The sequence below is a fragment of the Apis florea genome, unplaced genomic scaffold (assembly GCF_048593485.1).
Source record: "Apis florea isolate Af1SG1 unplaced genomic scaffold, ASM4859348v1 contig_3587_pilon, whole genome shotgun sequence".
In the NCBI taxonomy this organism is placed as follows: domain Eukaryota; kingdom Metazoa; phylum Arthropoda; class Insecta; order Hymenoptera; family Apidae; genus Apis; species Apis florea.
Window position 1 is genome coordinate 2,886,412 of NW_028256789.1, and position 19,727 is coordinate 2,906,138.

A 19,727-nucleotide genomic window follows, 5' to 3' on the forward strand; every position below is an offset into this window, starting at 1 on the left:
TAGCGGTAAACATCCGATAGATAGATCGACACCTAACAGGAAAGCGCAAGATGGCCCCTGTCGGTACGACGCTCGTTGCATCGTTGTCATCGCTATCCACAGGCGCCACGTATAATTCAATTTTCGCCTTGGCATTTTGGTATTTCGATAGAAGCTGGCGAATCTCGGAATATTCGCCGACAACGAGATTCTTACCTGTTTCCTTGTATCGAGAAATTGTCAACGAATTGTATGCACAAATTTCCTTTCGCAAATTTTGACAATTAATCCGAAACGATAACGTTAACGCAAGACGAAACTACTGAATGTAAGATAACCGAATATAATTGAAAATTTCAATATGGAGAAAATTTATATTCCGACATATCTTTATTAGAAGGATGGAAAAAAGACCGTCATCTGATGCGAAAAGGGAAACACTTCCGGTTAAAAGCACGCGTCGGAAAGCTGTTTTTTTTTTTTTTCTTTTTTGAATCGAATCCGAATCGGGATAATCAGCCAACGGGGGATTATAAGGTTAACGTTTGCTTTTAAAAAATTGCCCTTACCTTGATTCCCAACACGCCGATAAAATTCCATTTCCCTCCGTTCGAAACGTTCGTCCAGAAATCCATCGCATCGATCAAACAACTATTTATTACCACTACTTTCAATTTATTCCTCCCGAGTGATAAATCGTACTCGTTATTCCTGGATCAATCCCCTCCTTCCACTTCTTTTCAAAGAAGAGGGGTGGGGGAGGAGGAAGGAGAAATCGAGGAAAGCGGTAAAAACTGGATGCACGTTAAAATCGGGTAAAATCGAGGAACGCGAAGCACGATTCTTCCGTACTCGAGCAACGGCCGTTTAGACCGCGAATGAGAGGAGAAATAGCGGGCAAAGCGGTAGAGAAGCGGTGTTTTGTTTACAAAAGCTTGGTCGGCTTTTCTTGCTCGCGTCCGGCCTCGTGTCGACACCAGCCGATACCAAAGGCTAAGGAAAAACTGGTGACTTCGTTACGGATGCTAATGAAAGGGGATCCACGACAATTGAAGCGGATTTACTCGGGTGGTGGAGGAATGGCGAGAGACACAAGAGGGAAATAGGTTTCACGCGTTGTATCGCGTGTAACTGCACCAGCCTTCCATTGTCTTTCCCGATCCCTGCAAACTGGGGAAAAATGGAATTTAAAATTTTCACCGTTGTCGCGCCATTCCATTCCACGCAAGTTTTCGAGAAATCGAGAAATTAATTAATTTTCAGGGATGACACAGCCCTTTATCTTCTTTCTCGTTCCTTCAACCTGTCGTCAAAACGGTCCATCAACTCTTTAAGCAAATTTTTATTCGAGTCCAGGTTTCGGCGCGTGATCCAAATTTCCAGCGCAAATACAACGGATTTTCCTTTCTTTCTTCCTTTCTCTCTTTTCCTTCGACCTTCCAAACGAGCTCCCGAACGAACGAAAGCGTGTTAAATCCCGCGTGTTAACGTGTGAAAATACGTTAACGAGTTTCGACTCGTCCATTCAGTGCTTGAACCTTTCGTTGCTACAGGCGACTGCTAGTCGCTCTGCACAAAATGTCGCGTATCGTGTGACACGACGAGTTGACGATTGGAGATATCGCACTCTCTCTGGAAATGTAGTATCAATATTTTTTCCAATAAACACATTTTTGGCGTAGCGAAAGAGTTAATATCTGAGGAAAAAAGCTATATCAAACTCTTTCCAAATTCTAGAAATTTCGTGTTTCACGCGTTCGTGGAAATTTTAAACCGATTCGCGTTATAAACTCTCCCCTCCCTCTTCCCTATTCTCACTTTAGAAAACAGATGCGGACTGCGGCAGTGTACATACGTGTATGTACACGTAACGTCAAAGGGGAACAAAAGAGCGCAATTAAATTTCATAAATTTCCTTCCGTCTGGTCCCGTGACCGAAAAACCAACGTACAGATTCGGTCAAAAGGGTCTTGAAACGCGCGTTGAAACACGAATTTCTGTTCGCGAGCCTGGCTAACGAGAAAAACTGGCCGCTTTGTTAGAGCGAAGAAGTGGAGATACGAAGAACCGTGGTGCGATAACGGCTGCCATTCCTTACAACGCAAAAGAGAAAAGCGGCGGCTACAAGGATACAAGAGGAATTAAGTTGTCGTTTCCCAGGCAGGTGCACGGTTGCACAAAGATGAAATATTCATGGGCGGCGATAGAAGGACAACACTTTACATATGGAACGTTGCAACGTTCAACGCCCGTTTCTTCCTTTCTCTCTCGCTCTGTTGAAAAATGAGCGAAATCTCATGTGGGCGAGGTATTATTCATTTTTCATCGGGGAAAAGGAAATAACAAATCGCAAAAGGCGGTTCGACGCTTGTCGATGGAAATTTCGCGATTAAGTTTAATTCCTCGATGCAGGAATTTCTCTATCTTACGTTCTGTCACATCTGAGAATCTAAGAAGGAAAACGATCGAGTTGCGATCTCGAACTCGACGATTTATTCAGAAGCGTGAGTTGTTTCTTCTGAAAAGGAAAAAGCTGATTAGTTGGTTTCTGAACAGTTTTCCTCTTCTCCGATAACGACAACAACGAGTCCAAATTTGTTACGACTCGAATTTTAAACGCGTCCAATTTTCGTAAGCGTAGAAAATGTTATTTCGGGACATTTGCATCGACTTCCCTCGAATTGAATAAAACGAGGATTTCGAGGATTTCCCACCGCGAGCAATCCCGAAATTTGCAGGAAGCAACAGGGCAAAAGGTAAAACGTCGGAGAAAAATACGAAGCTCTCCAAGCTGCCGCAATTATATTCAAAGGAAGACGATTTCTCGTGAACTGTCGCAAACTGTATCCGTTGTGGTCCGCAAAAAAAAGGAGAAAGGCCAACTTCTCCCTTGTTCCTCTCGCAAAAGTAAGTCCATTCGTTCCATCTGTTTCTGTCGAATCGATAAACGCAATAAACAAGCCAATCATAATAACGTAAAATATTACCCGTTTGGCCAACTTATTCCATTTAGTCGAGCAAATCCGCCTCGCCCCACTTGTCTTGATCACGACTCGTTTATTTTATTCGTCGAGCGGGATTGCCTTGTATCCCTTGTCCGATCATAATTGTTTTATTCTACTTGTCCCAACAAGCGTGCCTTGTTCTACTCGTCCAATCATAACATTATTCTACTTGTCCCACGACCAAGATTACCAACCAGTGTTATTCATCCGACAGCGATTTCTCTTCTACACACATATGTCGTTTGCCCATTCGTCGTTTCTCCCGTTGAATTTGAAAATTTATTTATTTATTTATTTGTAAGTTATTCCAACAATATTTTTTCACACCTACCTTTTCTCTTTGAATGTAAAAAAAAAAAAAAAAAGCTATTAGTTTCCGTAGCGAACAATACGCACGTAATCGACAACAATCGTTCAAAAAAGAAAATATTTCATCTATTGCGATCTATCGATCGATACAGGCTTCCGGCTCCCTACGATCTATCGAGAAAGGGGCCAGCGTCGACATCTGTCGGCGGAAAACACTTGTCGACGGGAAAATCTACTCCGCAAAAGTGTTGTTAGATGCGGAAAAAAAAAAAAAAAACAGAAAAGGATAAGAAAAAAGAGAGGAGGGAGAAAAGGAAGAGGAAAAAACTTGTCAGAGAGAACTCTAACTATCGTGAAACTGGCGCCAGGTTTGAGTTGATCGCCCCGCGAAATGATACTACGTTCTTTTATCTTTGAGCCGTGCTCCCTCCACGTGGCCCTTCACGAGGATTAAAAAGTCGTAAAAGAACGTTCACAGAGAGGTAGTTGGCGCCGGTGAAACGACACGAATGGAAAAAACACGCGGATGGTGTAGAGAGAAAGAGAGAGAGAGATAACTAGAGGCGATAAAGGAACGAAAAAAAGGGGGCCAAAGTGAAAGAAAAGTGAAAGAGATCTAAAACCGTCTTTTTCTTCTTCTTCTTCTTCTTCTTCTTCTCGTCGTTTCCAACTTTTCTTCGAGAGAGCGCGAGCGGAAACGGTGACGAGCTCCCCTTCTTCCTGCACCTCTTCTTGCTTTTCCACATTTCCCCTCCTCCGCCGAGGAATCTTCATTAAATTCATGTCATCCCCGAAAACCACTCGATTCAATTAATTCAACCAACGTCCCCTCGTAACTCTTCCGTTTCGAAATCGCTTCCACCTGTTCGATAAGAATCGAAACGATCCATCCATCGTTGCCTGAATTGCAACGGATACATCGATCCTTCTTTGCAATCCTTTATCGCATCTTCTTTGGAGAAAGCAGTTATAAAAATAGAATTTTTCCAAACCATCCATTCGTAACGAAAATTCTTAAAGAATCTCTTAGCAGAGTCGAAGAGGGCGACGAAGGAATGGAAAATTCGCGTTGAAATTCACAGCGTTATTCTTAACGTTATTAAGCGTTTAATGAAGCCTGAAAAATTCGATTCTTCCGAATTTCGCGACGAGAGACGCGTGGACGGGGTCGATTCGTGGCGAACGACCCTCCAAAGAATCTCCGTAAAAGGATAAAAAAGAGGCATAGCCAGAACTGTAACAGTCGAGGAAAAACTCGTCACTCGAAACTCAAAGCAAGAATAGAGGCAGAGAAAGACCGTTTCTGAAAAACATTCGTATTTGATGATCTCGAAATATATCTCCAAATAACATTCTGACCACGTTACCTCGTAATCCTTAACCAGGAAGAACGAGTCAACGAGTCTCGAAAAATTACACTTCCGGTTGGTCGTGTTAACGCGACCCCCATCGATTCTTTCGTACAATAGAATTTCCTGGAGGAAGACGATAAGCATCGTTCCAAGGAGGAACGAAACCAGCCCGGTGATCGACCAAATTGCGCCTCGTTCGAGCTGGGTTAATCGACCCTGTCCAGATCGGATCTGCTCCTCCTTATCTAAATGGACCAAAAGTCTTTCAACGCGTGCAAGATAGAAACTCGTTGCTCGTATCTCGATCGAAACCGGCAGATTCGAGCGAAATCACGTAATGATTAATGGGATTCGACGAACGAAACGAAACGAACGAACAAACAGAGTGGGCGTGGGTGTATATACGCGTGTGTGCGCGTGCGTTTTTACTCGATGGAGCTGGCGACGGTTCGTTAAAACCGGTGACAACCGGTTGTGTACGGCGTTGTGACGTTGTCATTATATACTGGGGGCCAACCTAGAAATGGGACACCGCGATCTCGAGAGCTTCAGCTTTTGTGCGCGTTTTAATGCGCAGCAATGGAATTAAACGAGGAGGTCTGGGCTTCCATTCTTTCGTTTCCATGCCGTGCCGTTACTCTTTTCCTTTCTTCGTTTTTTCTTCACCGCCGTACGAAATAATGGTCAACAATGGCTGTGATTATTCCGTTTGTTTCGCCAAATAATCAGATTTCGTCTCTCTGTCTCTTTGAAAACACACGACGCAAAGTGTCGATAAATAAGTATGTTCGATGTCGAAGATCTCGCTTGAAATATTCTCCCACGATTTATTTCCCTATTCCTTATATTCTCCGCGATAAAGCGATAAAACGGATTGAGGAGAGAAATTTCTCCGTGTCCAGTTATGAATTTTTTTTATAGATAATGGATCGTAACACTTTGCGCTATTCCTATCGATCCCGCTTAAAGTATATAAACCGACGAGCGAGAGAGGTGCGAAAACACGTATCGCGAGAAATTTGACCGTGAGTCGAGGATTGTGTAGACAATAGCCGAGGGGGGGGGAGGGGGTTGATGTAAATGGGATTTGATAAAACGTAGGCGAGATTAAAATGCTGCTCTACAACCAGCGGAGATCTCATTTTTATCTTCGGAGGAGCGGAGGCAGCTTTTAGAATAATGAAACGTGAGCGGGTCACGTTCGATGAATGATCAACGGGGCGCTTTTGGAGCGTTTTTGGAACCTTTGTAAAAAAAGAAGAGGAAGAAGAAGAAGAAGAAAGAGAGAGGGGTTCACCGAGCAAAGGTGAAGGTATCGCGTTTAAGAAAAGTCTGGAATGGTTTTTCTGGAATTGTTGGTGGCGAGTAAAAGAGGCAAAGGTATCTTTTCGATACCGAAAGAAGCGTATATACATCGGGTAAGAGACCTTTAAATTCCACTCTGCGTAGATTCTTCGTTTCTCGAAATTCGTTGATCAATTGAGTTTGTTCCAATTAATCGAAAAACATCGATGTTTCCGAGAATGCTCGACCACCTATTTCCGATCACCAACAAATGTCGAAATGTCCGATCGAAACGTTTCTTTTCTATCGTCTGCCTGTCGACAAGATCCACCTCCACGAACAACGAGCCGCGCAATATAGCGACACAAAGGGCTATTGTACCGGATCCAAGCGTCGACGTTAGTTTTACCTGCAGCGAGGTGACCTGGTAATCGACGAAACGCGATTACCGCGTTTCATGCGCAGATTCAGTTCCGCCGATGGATTCCATTCCCTGTGGCTTGTTTCTAAGGCCAGATATCGACGAGAAACACTTGTTGGATAATATCAATCCTCTTGATAACTTAACGGCCAACTTGCGCGACAGGTAGAGGCAGTTGTGTTCGACCAGCCAATTTATCGCGCACAAAGCGAGGGAATCCGTTCGATCGGCATAGTGAAACTATCGTTTCCTTCCTCGAATCACGCAATTATAATTTTCGTGCGAAAAGATTCTTGTCTTTGTCTCTCGTTCGCGAATAAAGTCGCAGCTCACTCGATGTATTAATAAATTCGAGAAATCGAGATTTAATGTGAGGAGAAATTGAGAGAGAATTCACGATTCTCGTGTGTGTGTGTGTGTGCGTGTGTATCTCCGCAACCACTATATAACCGAACGTTTCGATTGAATATTCGGCATAATTTACGAGCTTCCAGTTTCATTTTTGCGCGAGATTCCTTCCATCGGAGGAAACGACTTTCATCGCGTGTATATAAAAATATATCCGCGCCGAGTGCGATGCAATCGTCCACGCGCCCCCCATTTTTCCATTTTCCATTTCGAGAGAGAAGAAGATCGCGCGATACAGAATCGAGCGTTCTGGATTAACATGCATTTTTCCCATCGAGGAATCCCATCGATGACGCGGTGATGATTTCGTCGAGTAAACGGGTATAGATATATTTTCCCCGATATCGATAATCCTTGGGTATCGTGGCCTGGCGATTACTATCCCCTGGAATTCGTCGCATTTTTCGACGCGATTCCATTGAGAAACGAGGAGGAACGCGATTGCTCGTTCCGCCGTGGTCGTACACCGCCGAGCAAAAGTTTCGCGATTTCGTGTTCCAGGAATTAAAGGAATAATTTTTGTTCCAATCTATCGAAATGCAATAAAAATTTTTATCGAGCCCCCTTCTCCCCCTTCGATACCGAATTAATAAAAGATACACCTACAGGGCAATTTATCAAAAATCTATCGAAACGAATAAAATTTTTATCGAATATTCCATTAAACATTGATTTTTCGAATGTTAAATTGAAACTTTTATCGCCTGCACGAATCGAATCGATAATACGATACGTTAGGCTTCGTTCCAAACTTTTGCAAAGAAGTATTGGAAAGATTGCAAGTTTCCATTTATAATCCCTCGTCTTCCGATATCATTGACGGCTCTTTCTCGAACAGACAAAACGTAATATTACGCCTTCCTATTATAAAGGGAGAATAGAAGGAGGGGAGGGGGATAGAAGGTAGAAGACGGTTTTAAGAACGGTCTCTGATCGATGGAAACTAGAATTCATTCCCAAGGAATCCTTAATTTCGAAATCTCGTTATCGCGGCTAATCCTATTCGCGGTATAATGAACACAATTTTCCTCCTTGCTTGGAATCGACTCCACTTTCCAAGATATCCTCTAATGGATACGAACGCACTTCGACCGGATATTCGCCGGTTAAATTTACCTTTCGCGGTTCTCCTCGTTCGTCCGACCATTGTCCCTGATAAAGGTAAACCACGTACGTAATTTTATACTTCCCTCCTTCCCTCTCTCTCCTCCCTTCCGCACATACACACACCCCGAGTTTCAAACTCGAACCGCAACACACACTCGCCCACGCGCGATTGATCGAAAAAGTTCAAATTTCGGGGGGGAGGGGGAGGGCAAATTTATCCTCTCCCCCCTATAATTTGTTCTTTTAACGAATTCCTCGTTCAACGGCGAATCACTGTATCGTTACAGGAGGGAAAGAAAAAAAGAAACGGATAATAGGGAAAGAAATAATTCGAGATAACATTTCTCGATCGAATAACATCGGAGAACAAGTTTCGGCTTCCTGTTTATTTTATGCTGTACCCAACTTTTCCAACGTTTGGGGACAACATTTTAAATAAATCAACGTGTGCAAGCGACTTGACTATCGCATTACTCGAACATCCACAATCGTTCCCCGCAACTTTTCCCCCGCAAGCGAACTTTCAACAGCAAGCTCTCGGTTCGAGCAACGTCTCCGATTTCGATCCGTTCAATCACGCGGTTACAAATTTCTCGAGAAGAAACTTCTTGTTCCTCGTCGTTTCCACCGATTTCTTCTCGATGAAACACTTCTCATGACGTTAACGTCGTATCGACTTCTCGATAATACTTGATACACCGTTGCTTGTGTAACACCGTCGTTGAATTCTTCTTAAAAAAAAAAAAAAAAAAAAAAAGAAGAAGAAGAAGAAGTATGTTAAAACGATATTTATTCGATACAGAACGAAAAAGAATGGAAAAATGCATGGACGGAAATTCGCGTATCGTATCGAATCGAATCGAATAAAATGGAGTATTATTATAAGTAGGAGCACGCAGATATTCCGCGTAACAAGTAACGTAATTTCGTCCGATTCCATTGTCTGGCCTGGGAAAAATGGAACGGCACACATCTCGACAAAGATTTTTGTATCCATGTTTTCAATTGTATTCGTACAGCCAGAAATCCGATAACGATGAAATTCTATCACCGAGCTTATCTCCCTCCTCCTCCTCCTCCTCCTCCTCCTCCTCCCACTCTCCCTTCCCCCTCCCCCCGCTCTTCCACCATATCTTTACGTCCCGTAAAACTTTTGACTGCGTTTATTCCGCAACAATTGTAAAAAACCTCGCTCGATATAAATTTGAAACGGACAAACGGACAGACGAATGTATCGTATCGGATAAAAATAACCCGTGAAATTTCAGGAAACGTGTAAATACGTTAAAATTAAACCTCTAAATAGAAAACTTTTTTCCCCCTTCAATCTCGAATAACCGTTTCCATATCCAAATTCTGCAAATTTTTCCTGTAAAGGGATCCATCGTCTCATCGTGAATCCATCGCACAATGAGTGACGAGTGAGAAAAAAATATGGAGAAAGGTTGCGCGTCGTTCGTTCGAAACGATCATTTAAGATGAAATTTAAAAAACGGCCGTCGAGCGTGGCCAATCAAGCGCGAGCTCGCGTTACGAAATGGACGAACGAAACGAACGACCCATTAAACGTTCAACCCGTTCGTCATCGTGTTCAGCCATTTTTTTCTTTCTTTTTTTTTACCAAACGAACGAGCAGGTAAATAAAAGGGTAGTGATAGTTGACGAGCGGCCGCAATAAAAATAAATCAGCTCGCTGCGCCTATGAGAGATGGACGGTGGACAAAGTGACAAAGGGTTGAAGCGTCGTGGCTTCGTCCCCGTGGAAAATCGCGAGGGATAAGGGAAAAATGCAACGAGGCGAGGAAAGTTGACGGATCCCTTTGTCAGTTTGTTTCTCTTCTCTCTCTTTCTCTCGTGCAATATCCGTAACCCACCCTTTCCTCCCCCTTCTTCTCTCTCTCACTCTCCCCTTTTCAAGGACTTCACGATGAATTTATTATTTGCTAAATTCTAAAATAGCCAGCCACGTTTCCTTTTCTTTCTTTCAATGGGGGAATTATCCGTTTGAAACCCTTCCGAGAACACCGACACAAAGCTTTCGGAAATTTCGATCTTAATGGACCACGTTATCGTTCTCCATCGTTCACGATACAAATATTCCGATTCGCCAACAATCCTTTCAATCGATCGCAAAAGTCTATTCTACACTTTTGTTCCTTCAGGTTTTCCTTTCTATGCTATCAACGAAAGTAGATAGAGATGCCACGCTTCGAATCGGGAACGGATGGACGTTGTAACAAGAAACTGTTCACAAGAAACTCGATGGAACCACGATGGAGATTCTACGAACCGTTGCAACCTCTGCTTAGCCACGAAATACGAAAAATGTCCAAAACGTCGGCACGCTATAAGGAGACTGAAGCTTCACTTCACTACTCGAAACTTTCGACGACACCGCACTGTTTACCATTTCCCGATCCGTTAATGAAAAAGATCTCATCCTCTCGCCCCAATTATTCCCGGTGATATATTGTCTCGCTGACAGGATTTATGAATTCTTAACAATCGGTCGTTCGAAACGGTGAATCCTTGGCGCCACCGCGAAACACGGATACCCTCCATTTCTAATAAATTCTCCGCGAAAATATTTGTCTCGCTCCTGTTTCCTCTGCGATTCTGTTTACCAACTCCAATGGAGAGAGAGAGAGAGAGAGAGAGAGAGAGAGAGAGAGAGAGGGGCAATTGTGCAAGTTGATTTATCATTATTATCGATAAGTGGTTCGCTTGATCGATGGATAGGTATCGATAGGTGGTGTCGGCACATGGCGTCGCATATGGTAAATTTTTATTCGTCAATAATTCGAGGATATAATCGCGAATAAGCAATTTAACGTCGGGTCATTTAGCGCTGGTCGGAATAACCGGCGTTAATTAAAAGATTCATCGTAATTACGTTGCTCGACGCACGAAACCGGTATTAATGATTGGCCGGGAAACAAGCTGGCACGCTCGGCTATTAATATCCCCGCGGATCCCGTCCCGATCAATTTTTTTTCTTCTTAATTAATGCTCATTACCGTTCGCGCTCCGCCCACATTATAAACACATTAACTCGACGAGAACGTTGCATCCGAATAAGGGGAAAGGAACGAGGAAGGGGAGAGGTTGAAAATCCATTCCAATTCTTCTCCAATTCTTTCTGTTGTACGTAACGGAAAAATATCTCGACGCGACCAAGGGGAGGAGAGACGTTTCTTGTCTTTCGCACGTGGCTTGATACGCTTTCTAACAGTTTCTCGCGATTTTTTCGATTCGAAGATGGAATCCATGCGCGGAGGAAGAATCGTGGAAACGTTTTATCTTTCAAAAGGTGTGAGATCGTTTCGCGAATTATATAATAATAATAATAATCTTATTAATTAAGTTGGCGCAAGAATGAAAATTACGAAACCCGTTGGACTCGTTAACGCGACGCCCCGTGTGTCGCAATGGGAATAATATCGTGGTTTCAATTGTAGAGAGAAAGAGAATCTTGGAGCAAAGAGAAAGAGAAAAAGGCGAGGAGAGCTCAAAGAGCGAAGTTTTTCGCAGCACACCTCGTTCATTAGCTTCGCGTTACAAAATTACGTTTAACGCGACACGAAAATGACACGAGCGTGGATATTTCTCAATTACGACGACTATAGAAACAGGGTTTGAAAACAAGGTTTCGAAACTTGATCCCTTCCCCCCTTTGACATTCCATCACATTTTCTATATTACAGTTAGGATAATTTTATTTTCTAATCCGCTCGTTTCGATATCGCTGCTCTTCATCCGCTAGAAAATAGACACAACGATACAACGAAAGTTTCGTACACGCAAAGAGGATGAAATCGTTCGTTCATTACTCGAAACGTGGAAACGTGGCACGCCAAAAAATTTAGTGAAACTTTCATCAACGACGAATTTCAATTTCGATCGAGAAAATTGTGATTCCTATCGGGATCAGTTTTAGAAAACTTTCGCTTACATCTGCTCCGCTGATTATACAATTATTATACGTATATAATTAAAATTCCACTCGATAATTTCCTCGAACGTTGATTTTTAAACGCGTCCTTCTTCCGTTCTCTCGCGTCTTGAATGCACGAGACGCAATTGTATCCGCGGGCAATCTCGTGAAAAATTAGCGTCACTCCCCTCGGTAAATATCGGCCCCAACTTTTTCGCCCGATATTTCACGCGTTACTACTGTCCGCCCAATTTGCCGCCGCTTTTATTTCCACGGGGAACTTAAATTTCAATTTAACCACCTCGAATGGTCTTGATCCGGCCGGTGCAGCCCGCTTAAATTTCAAATGAGAAGTGTCCCCGGGACAAAGGCCAAGAGATAAGGGGGAGGGGGGGATGCACCACCGTTCGCCACCACCCTTCTCCTCCTCCAACCACCCGATCGAACGTCGACGCTGCCGCTGCGACCCACCAGAGACGCATTTACAATTCTTGGCTCGAGGATCGCACGCTGGACGTGTAATCACTCGCAGATATTACACCGAACGTTCTTTCCCTTCCAAGCCGGGAGGGGGGGGGAGAAGGGGAGGGGAATTTCGTGGACACGTAATTCATTTATATCTCTGCGTTCCCCTCTTCGATTCCAGTCGATCGATTTAATTTTCCATTTTTCGTTTATCAACCATGTCTCTCTTCCGCGGTAGCTTCTTCATCCTCGAAGTGACGTTTTAATTTACGTGAAAACTTTTCACCTCGTGTTTCAATTCATTCTAGAGGTCGCTTCGGTTGTCCAGGATTTTTCGAAGATGAAAAAAGGAAAAAAAGAAAAAAATGGATATTCGTCGTCGAGGGAGGAATTCGTCCCTCTCTCGAAGAACGAAATCTGGCCGGACAGCCGATAAGTCTCTCCCGATCCTAAATTGAATCTGATATTTCAATTCGTCGTTATACACACGTTGCATATACGAGTGGTGAAATGGGACGAGACGGAAGGATTAGCGGGAAGATTCACTCTCTCGAGATCCGGAAGAAAAAGGGATTTTCCCGTCATGAAAGGGATGATCCCTTTAAGGGGAGGGGGAATTAATTATCGTTTAAAATTTTGATCACCGATTTCGTTCGACGATCGAATCGCTCGTAAATATTTTCGCGGGGACGCGATTAATTTCACGCGCGCAAACATTCGGGCGAAACATTTTGGTTCACCAGCCGATTAGATGAATCGTCCACCCCATTTGTCACCGTTTCGATTCTCATACAAAGAACGAGAACGAGACACCTTGAGTCTTCTTGTCTCGTTGGATTCTTTTTTGCAACGCGAAACGATAATCGATATTTTTGTGTCAATTGTTGTCAAACTCTTTGCGGTTCGTAGAAATTTATTTTTCTTAAATAGCAGTGTCCTGAACGAGGATAACGCGTATCGTATGGAAACGAGATAAATTTATGGATAAATACGTGATTGGTGTGCAATTTAGGGGGAAAAAATTTAGGAATAAAGGTAAAAATTACAATCGAATCACATATACGGATATAAAGCCGCAAATAATTCCGAAAATATCCATTATTACTTGGAATAACTTTGGAATAATTATCATTTCATCCGAAACGTCATTAATTTATCGGTATCCGATTTGGATTGATAAAATGCAAATTGATAGGTTGTTCGCGTTAAAGTGGAGACTGACCGCGTAGAGTGTGAAATTTCTGATATACGAAATAATGACATCTGCTCGTTCAATCCTTTTCGATTCTGTTATTTTTCACCCGGTGATACCCGGTGACCCGTAAATGAGGTAGAATTAAACGACTGCACAACCGCAACGCCATGATATTCGTTCGAATCAATTAATTTCCTGCGGTCGATGCGGATATACGGATCGAAACTGGACCCAAACTGAATTGCCGCTGGTGTTTTACTTTATGTTCCCTGTTAAATGAACCAAAATTCGCGTATTCCGGTTTTATCGTACAACGAAAAGTGACAACGAGAACCGAACCGCGTGTGTGGGTTATCGTACGGCCCACACTCTGTCTTTAACGCGCCGAATAAAAAAGTTTCCGGGATATTTCCGCTTTGTATAAAATAACGGCTTGTTAAACGCATCGAAATTTAAATTTCGACCCCCGAAAAAATCGGCCAATTAATTGCGTCCGAATGTCGGCGACGGAAACGCGCCCCAGTTAACCGATTAATAACGATCCTCCATTTGTAAAGCTGCCGATTTAGCAACGTTTTCGTTGCCACGTTCGATCCAGGAAAGTTTTATGCTTATCCATGAAACGATTGTATCTCGAATCAAACCGTTTCAACCGCTGTCTCTCTTCCCTTCCCAAACCCTTTATTATCCCTTCCTTCGAAATTAATCGCGCGACCATTTCAATTAATCTTTCGATTAATCGAAAAATCTAGAAGATCATCGCGAAGCGACGGCACGTTACGAAAACATCGTTTGGAAAACGGTGCATCGTGTGAAAACGTGCAAAAGCAGCGAGAGGGAAATATATATTTTCAACCCTGATAAAGTTGGGACGACGCGGCTAAAGCTCGTACAATGTATACGCGCACATATTTTCCCCCCTTAATTAAGGCTTTAGCTTCGTGCAGGACAAATATTCCTGGCTGATATATTACGCAATCCCGGTAGAGATCTTGCCGGTAATAGCGTAAAAGAGAAAAAAGAGAAAAAAAGAGAAACATATAAACAGACGTTCCATTTGTACCATTTTCAACGCGACAGTGATAGTGAAGCTTCGACGAGCGAGTGGTAAGGGGCCCGCATTTGTCAGGCATCGTCCTCCATCCGCAACCCCATTCTCCTTAATACAAAACGCGGCCCCGTGCTAGTGACAAGTGTTACGAGTTCCCTACCTTTCCCCCCCCCCCCCCCCTTCGTCTTGGCGAACTATATTTCCTGAGAGCGTGAGCGAGACGAGACGGAGACGGGGCTAGAATAATCAGTTTTCAGATTTCAGCCGAAATTGAAAATTTTCGCATCCCCGAGTCGGGGCCGAAATAATTCTAAATTAAATCGTCCGGATTTATTATCGCGTGATAAAAAAAAAAAAAAAAAACAACGAGAGAAACACTTTTAAACCTGGTTTTGCCAAGGAAGGAAAATTTCCAACGTAAGGATCCAATTTATCTTGCGGGGGAAGCCGGTTTCGATAAATCGCGTTCCACAAACGACAGAACTGGAAGGATTTTCGTACGAAGATTTTGGAGAAGTATGGTCGTGTCTACGTGGTTTCAATTATCGCGGATATTTTCAACTTAACGCCACTGTATTCGCGCGTATTCCCCACGCGACAGGCACGTTTGAACGAAACTTGGGTCGGTCGGTCGGTAAAGTAAACCTGTGCCATCCATTCTCTCTCTTAGCCAGACCTCCCCTCTTCCGCCCTATTACTTAGAGAAACTTAAATTAGATTCGCACGGTTTAACTTTTCACGGTTTTGACTGTTACTCGCGCGCCACTTGCAAACTCCAAACAGGAAAATCCGGCGAACGAGAGAGAGTTTCTTGTCCGTGACGGCAAGGAAACAGGGAGGAAACGATTTCTTACGGATTTCGGACCCACCAACCATCTCGAGGGAGGGAGAGGGATTCGAAAATTATGGCGGAATTTCGACTCGCGCGAAATTCTTCCTCCCCGAGATCCGCACCGTGATGATAACAACACCTACCAACAAACACGGAAGAAATACGGACGGCATTGCGCAACTCGCTCCCAGCCCCTCGTCGCGCTTCATGAATTTTACAATGCCACCGTTGTTACCTGGCCGGCCTGTTACATTTTAATACGCGGAAGACGCGTGGCTTGGAAATGAAAGGGGTCCCCCTTCGAGGAATGTAATTTTCACCATTTTTCCATCGTCGTGAATCTTTTATCGCAGCCGTCAAAATCTTATCTATTGTCATCAATAACAGGATAGATACGAAGAGAGGATAATTTACACGGAAGCACAACTCGACTATCGTTATCTAGATACGATAAATCCGATGCTCGCGAGCGTAAATAGCATAAAATCGGGCGATTTATACTTTGGATGGAAAGTATCGGTAATAAGAGTCGACGTCAACCGATAAATCTCCATCTTAATATTTATTTAAACAACCTCGAACGCTTGATAACGACAATATAGGCGACACGATCGTGGAAAAAGAAGGAAGAGAGAGAGAGAGAGAGAGAGAGGTGTGGCACGGCGTTAACGTTTATCGCCCTCGTAAATTCCGTTGAATATCAATGAACGCAGCCGCAACTGCATCAGAATGGAATCGAGTCGTCCTCTTGTTTTCCATACCACACCATACCCGACCGTTTTCTTCCCAGCTCAAGAAATTGCACCCATCGATATCGACCCGTCTCCATCGATATCGACTCGATCCACTGAAATACGGCTCGCGTTACGACCGATATCTATTTGCAAGATATATATATATCTCTTTTATTTGCTATTCGTCCTTCCTCCACCCACCCGTTCGACAAATTTAACGCGAATTTTCTTCGCATCCTCCCTCGAGAGAACAGAGGGTGGATTAACGCGGGGGAGGAGGAGGATGGATAAGCAAAGGAAGGTGATCGATGGCTGGGAACGATTGGAGGGAGGGGAATTTTAGCCGGTTCGAAATTGAAGTGACGTTGAGGGTTCTCCACCGATCCTCCACCGAGGATATAATTCGGCTTAGCATTCTACCTTAGTATTCTATAGTCACGATTCCGAGGCTCTTGATATCCCAACAAGAGTGCAAGAATGTTTCCAAGGGATCCAAGCGAGCAACGGAAAGTTTCAGCACCGCGTATCGGAAATCGGTTGTAATACGAAGCCGTTACAAACTGCGCGCATCCCGTGGACACCTGTTCCAATTCTTCTTTCCCTTCGTCGGCAAGAATTTCTTATATCCCGATACTTTCCAAGGAATGTTATACGCTGTATCCGCCCGTCAGAGAATACAGAGAGGGTGTTCGATCCTTCTCTTTTCGATCTCTTTTTTTTTGGTTCACGTTTAACGACTCGTTCGTTAATACGTTTCGAAATTCGAGATTCACCGAGGAGGAGATTTTAAACGAGAAACTACCAAGGATTCCAGCGAGAAGAGGGAACAAAAGACAACACATCTAATCTTCGGAGAAGACAGTTAAATGTTATCGTAGGGAGAACAACTACCGCGGGAGAGGCAACACGGATCTAATCAATCCACCCTTTAACCAGACGTTGATACATTGAAACCTGTGTCTTCTCTCGGCCTGACCATACCATCCACCGGCACGAAAATTCTCCCCCGTTTGAGCACGGCTCGTTGAATACGAATGAATCGCCGCCTCGTGCAGTTTAAATTCATTAAAACGCGAAGCTGTATAACGGAAGCTGCGGTTTCTTCTGTACATAATGCTTAACAACGTACGAAACGGATGGTTGGTTTTACCGTAGCTGGCGGGGTAAACCGCGTCGAATGTAAATCAGGTTAGAGACGAAAATCTAATCTTTTAGGCTTCGTATTTTACTCGCGATACCCATAAATCATCGGCCATTCTTCCCTTCCTTCGTAACTCGTCCTCTTTCTGCCTGTTATTCCATCCTGGATGACAGACCTCGAACTTTTTTTTGTACAAGTGAACACTGCGGTATTTTCTTTTCTTCCCCCTCACGGTGATGGTTCGCAAGAATAATATCCACTTCCAACAGTGGTGTTGTCCGATAACAAAAAAAAAAAAAAAAAAAAAAAAGAAATAATAAATAAATATCTCGAGAGAGACTCGCTAAGAGAGAGTTTCAATCTCTTAGCATCGCGAATACGTTTGAGAGTAAAAAAGTTGATCTCGCTCTGAATGAATGCAATATTCACTTGGTGAGAAATTACTTTCGAGAGTTTTACCCTGAAATGGATTGATCTCGAGAATATTTTTCGCCAATGGACGGTTGCATTCTCTCGGACTGCATTCCATGAGAGTTTTATTCCTCGCGAGTTATCGGAGAGTAATTTTCACACTCTCGAGAAAAACAAGTCTCGAGAGACTCGCAAAAGTCTCCTTGTATCTAATTCCTGCAAAACTGAAGTTGAGTCAAGTCGAAGAAGGAACGATTTTTCGCTTCGATAAAAAGTGTTTCACCCGTGATCAAAGTTGATCAAAGTTTGCCAAGGAAGGGAAGAATAGAATTTATCTCGATAATCCAACTTTTCAAATTGACGGAGAAAAATTTGAAAGTAGAAGTTCTTGCGTCCACGATGAAACAATTTTAATTTTGTCATAATTAAGTGCGGTAAGAGGGATGAGTCGAACTACTCAGTACTTCCACTATTTCCCCTTCTGCTTTCAAACTCAAACTCCGATGCTCTTCAGCATCCCGCATACACGGCCCCGAATTTCGAAACCATTCACACGCGTACCAACTTCTCGACGAAACAAATTCTCAAGCTTCTCAAACTCACTTTTCCCTATCTCTTCTTCTTTAGACACTTGTCGCTTTTGTTTACCACAGGGGGAAAATTCATTAAAGATAAGAGGTAGAAAAGTTTCCTCCCTCCCACAGTGTATCCTCCATTCCATTGTCCACCTTCTTTTCAAAGAAGCGCGTTTTAAAAGTGGAAAGATAGAAGAAGATCGATCAAGAAACTTAATTACGAGAGCAATGGAATTGCTGCCGACCGGTGTTTTAAAGGAAGCAACGTCTTTGAACAACGGACGGAGTCTCCGACATTTTTACGACTATTAAGAATTTCCCGCTTTCTCTCCTCTTAAAGGAAACAAGAGGAGTGTGCGCCAGAAGCGAATCACGAAAGCGAAACATTACAAACAACGAAAATCTTACAGATATTTCGATCTGTTCATCCATCCACTTTAACTCTTTTCTTCGTCGATGCGAAATCAACCAACGCTCGATGAAATTCGTACTCGTAATCGCAATCTCCTCGTCGGTTAATCTATAATTAACGATAGTTAATTGCAATTCGACTGAAAGAAGACCGAAGAAGAACCCACACGATTTGTTTCGGGTGGATGGCGGTGTATTTTTCGCATCGTCATCGAGCCGATTATAAATAGAAAAATGAAACGGAAGGAAAATATTTTGAAACGCACGGTACAATGAGATGATCCTCGTCTGACCGTAAAAAGTTCACGTTCAAACGAGTTCAACCGTGCTTCCTCTCTGCATTATCCGATTGAACGGCGATAAAGCGGCAAATCTTTTTGCACGATCGAAAATTCACCATCTTGAACGGAAGGTCGTGGACAGGTGGGTAAATCGGGCTTTAATTAATTTATCGCCGCCTTTGTTCTCCTGGTTTAGAATCGGTGGCGCGGTTACTACTTCCGATTAACTCGATCCAAATGTGCAATTGACCTAGAAGCCCAAACTCGGCTCGTGACATCTGTAATAGATAGAAGTGGGCAGCTGCTATTGACTTAACGTATGTCGTCGTCGTCGTCGTCGTCGTCGTCGTCATCGGTTCGTCCGTGCGTGACGAACGTGCGGATTTCGTCTCAACCTCTAATGAGCTACTTATGGATCACCCAAGTCGATTAGATTCGATAGATCGAGAATTATTTGACTTTTTCGATACGAGGGATTTCTGGATGTTATTTCTTTTCTATGGAATGTAGTTGATAATTTATTTGAATATCGATCGGAGAATCGCTCTTGAAAAAGGATAGAAAGGCGCATCGCGTCGATATGGTTGACTCGTATCACTATTTGGACGATTTTTTACCGTTCAATTCTTTCGATTAGCAATGATCATCGCTGCTTTCTTCTGGAGGATATAAATATTAGAACGAAGCGGTAAAATTCGAGAAGTGGAAAGTGTCGAGGAGATAGTTACCAATGAAGTCACGTATTTTTTTTTCATTCGTATTCACGTCACAGATACACGCGGCAAGTCGAAATATTCAACGAGTGTTTTCACTCGAGTCATCCTCCGTCAAC

At 43.3% G+C, this 19,727-nt stretch overlaps 1 protein-coding gene across 6 annotated transcripts in view; it reads right to left on the minus strand.

Moving 5' to 3' along the window:
- 5-HT1 (serotonin receptor) overlaps positions 1 to 19,727 on the minus strand; it is a 104,203-nt gene that overhangs the window by 42,464 nt on the left and 42,012 nt on the right. The window contains exon 1 of one of the 6 annotated variants that reach the window (XM_086914363.1): positions 549 to 666. The exons of the other annotated variants lie outside the window; for them this stretch is intronic. The gene's annotated coding sequence lies outside the window, so the exon portion shown is untranslated. Of the gene's footprint in view, positions 1 to 548; positions 667 to 19,727 lie in introns of those variants that run through there. 6 annotated transcript variants of the gene reach the window in all.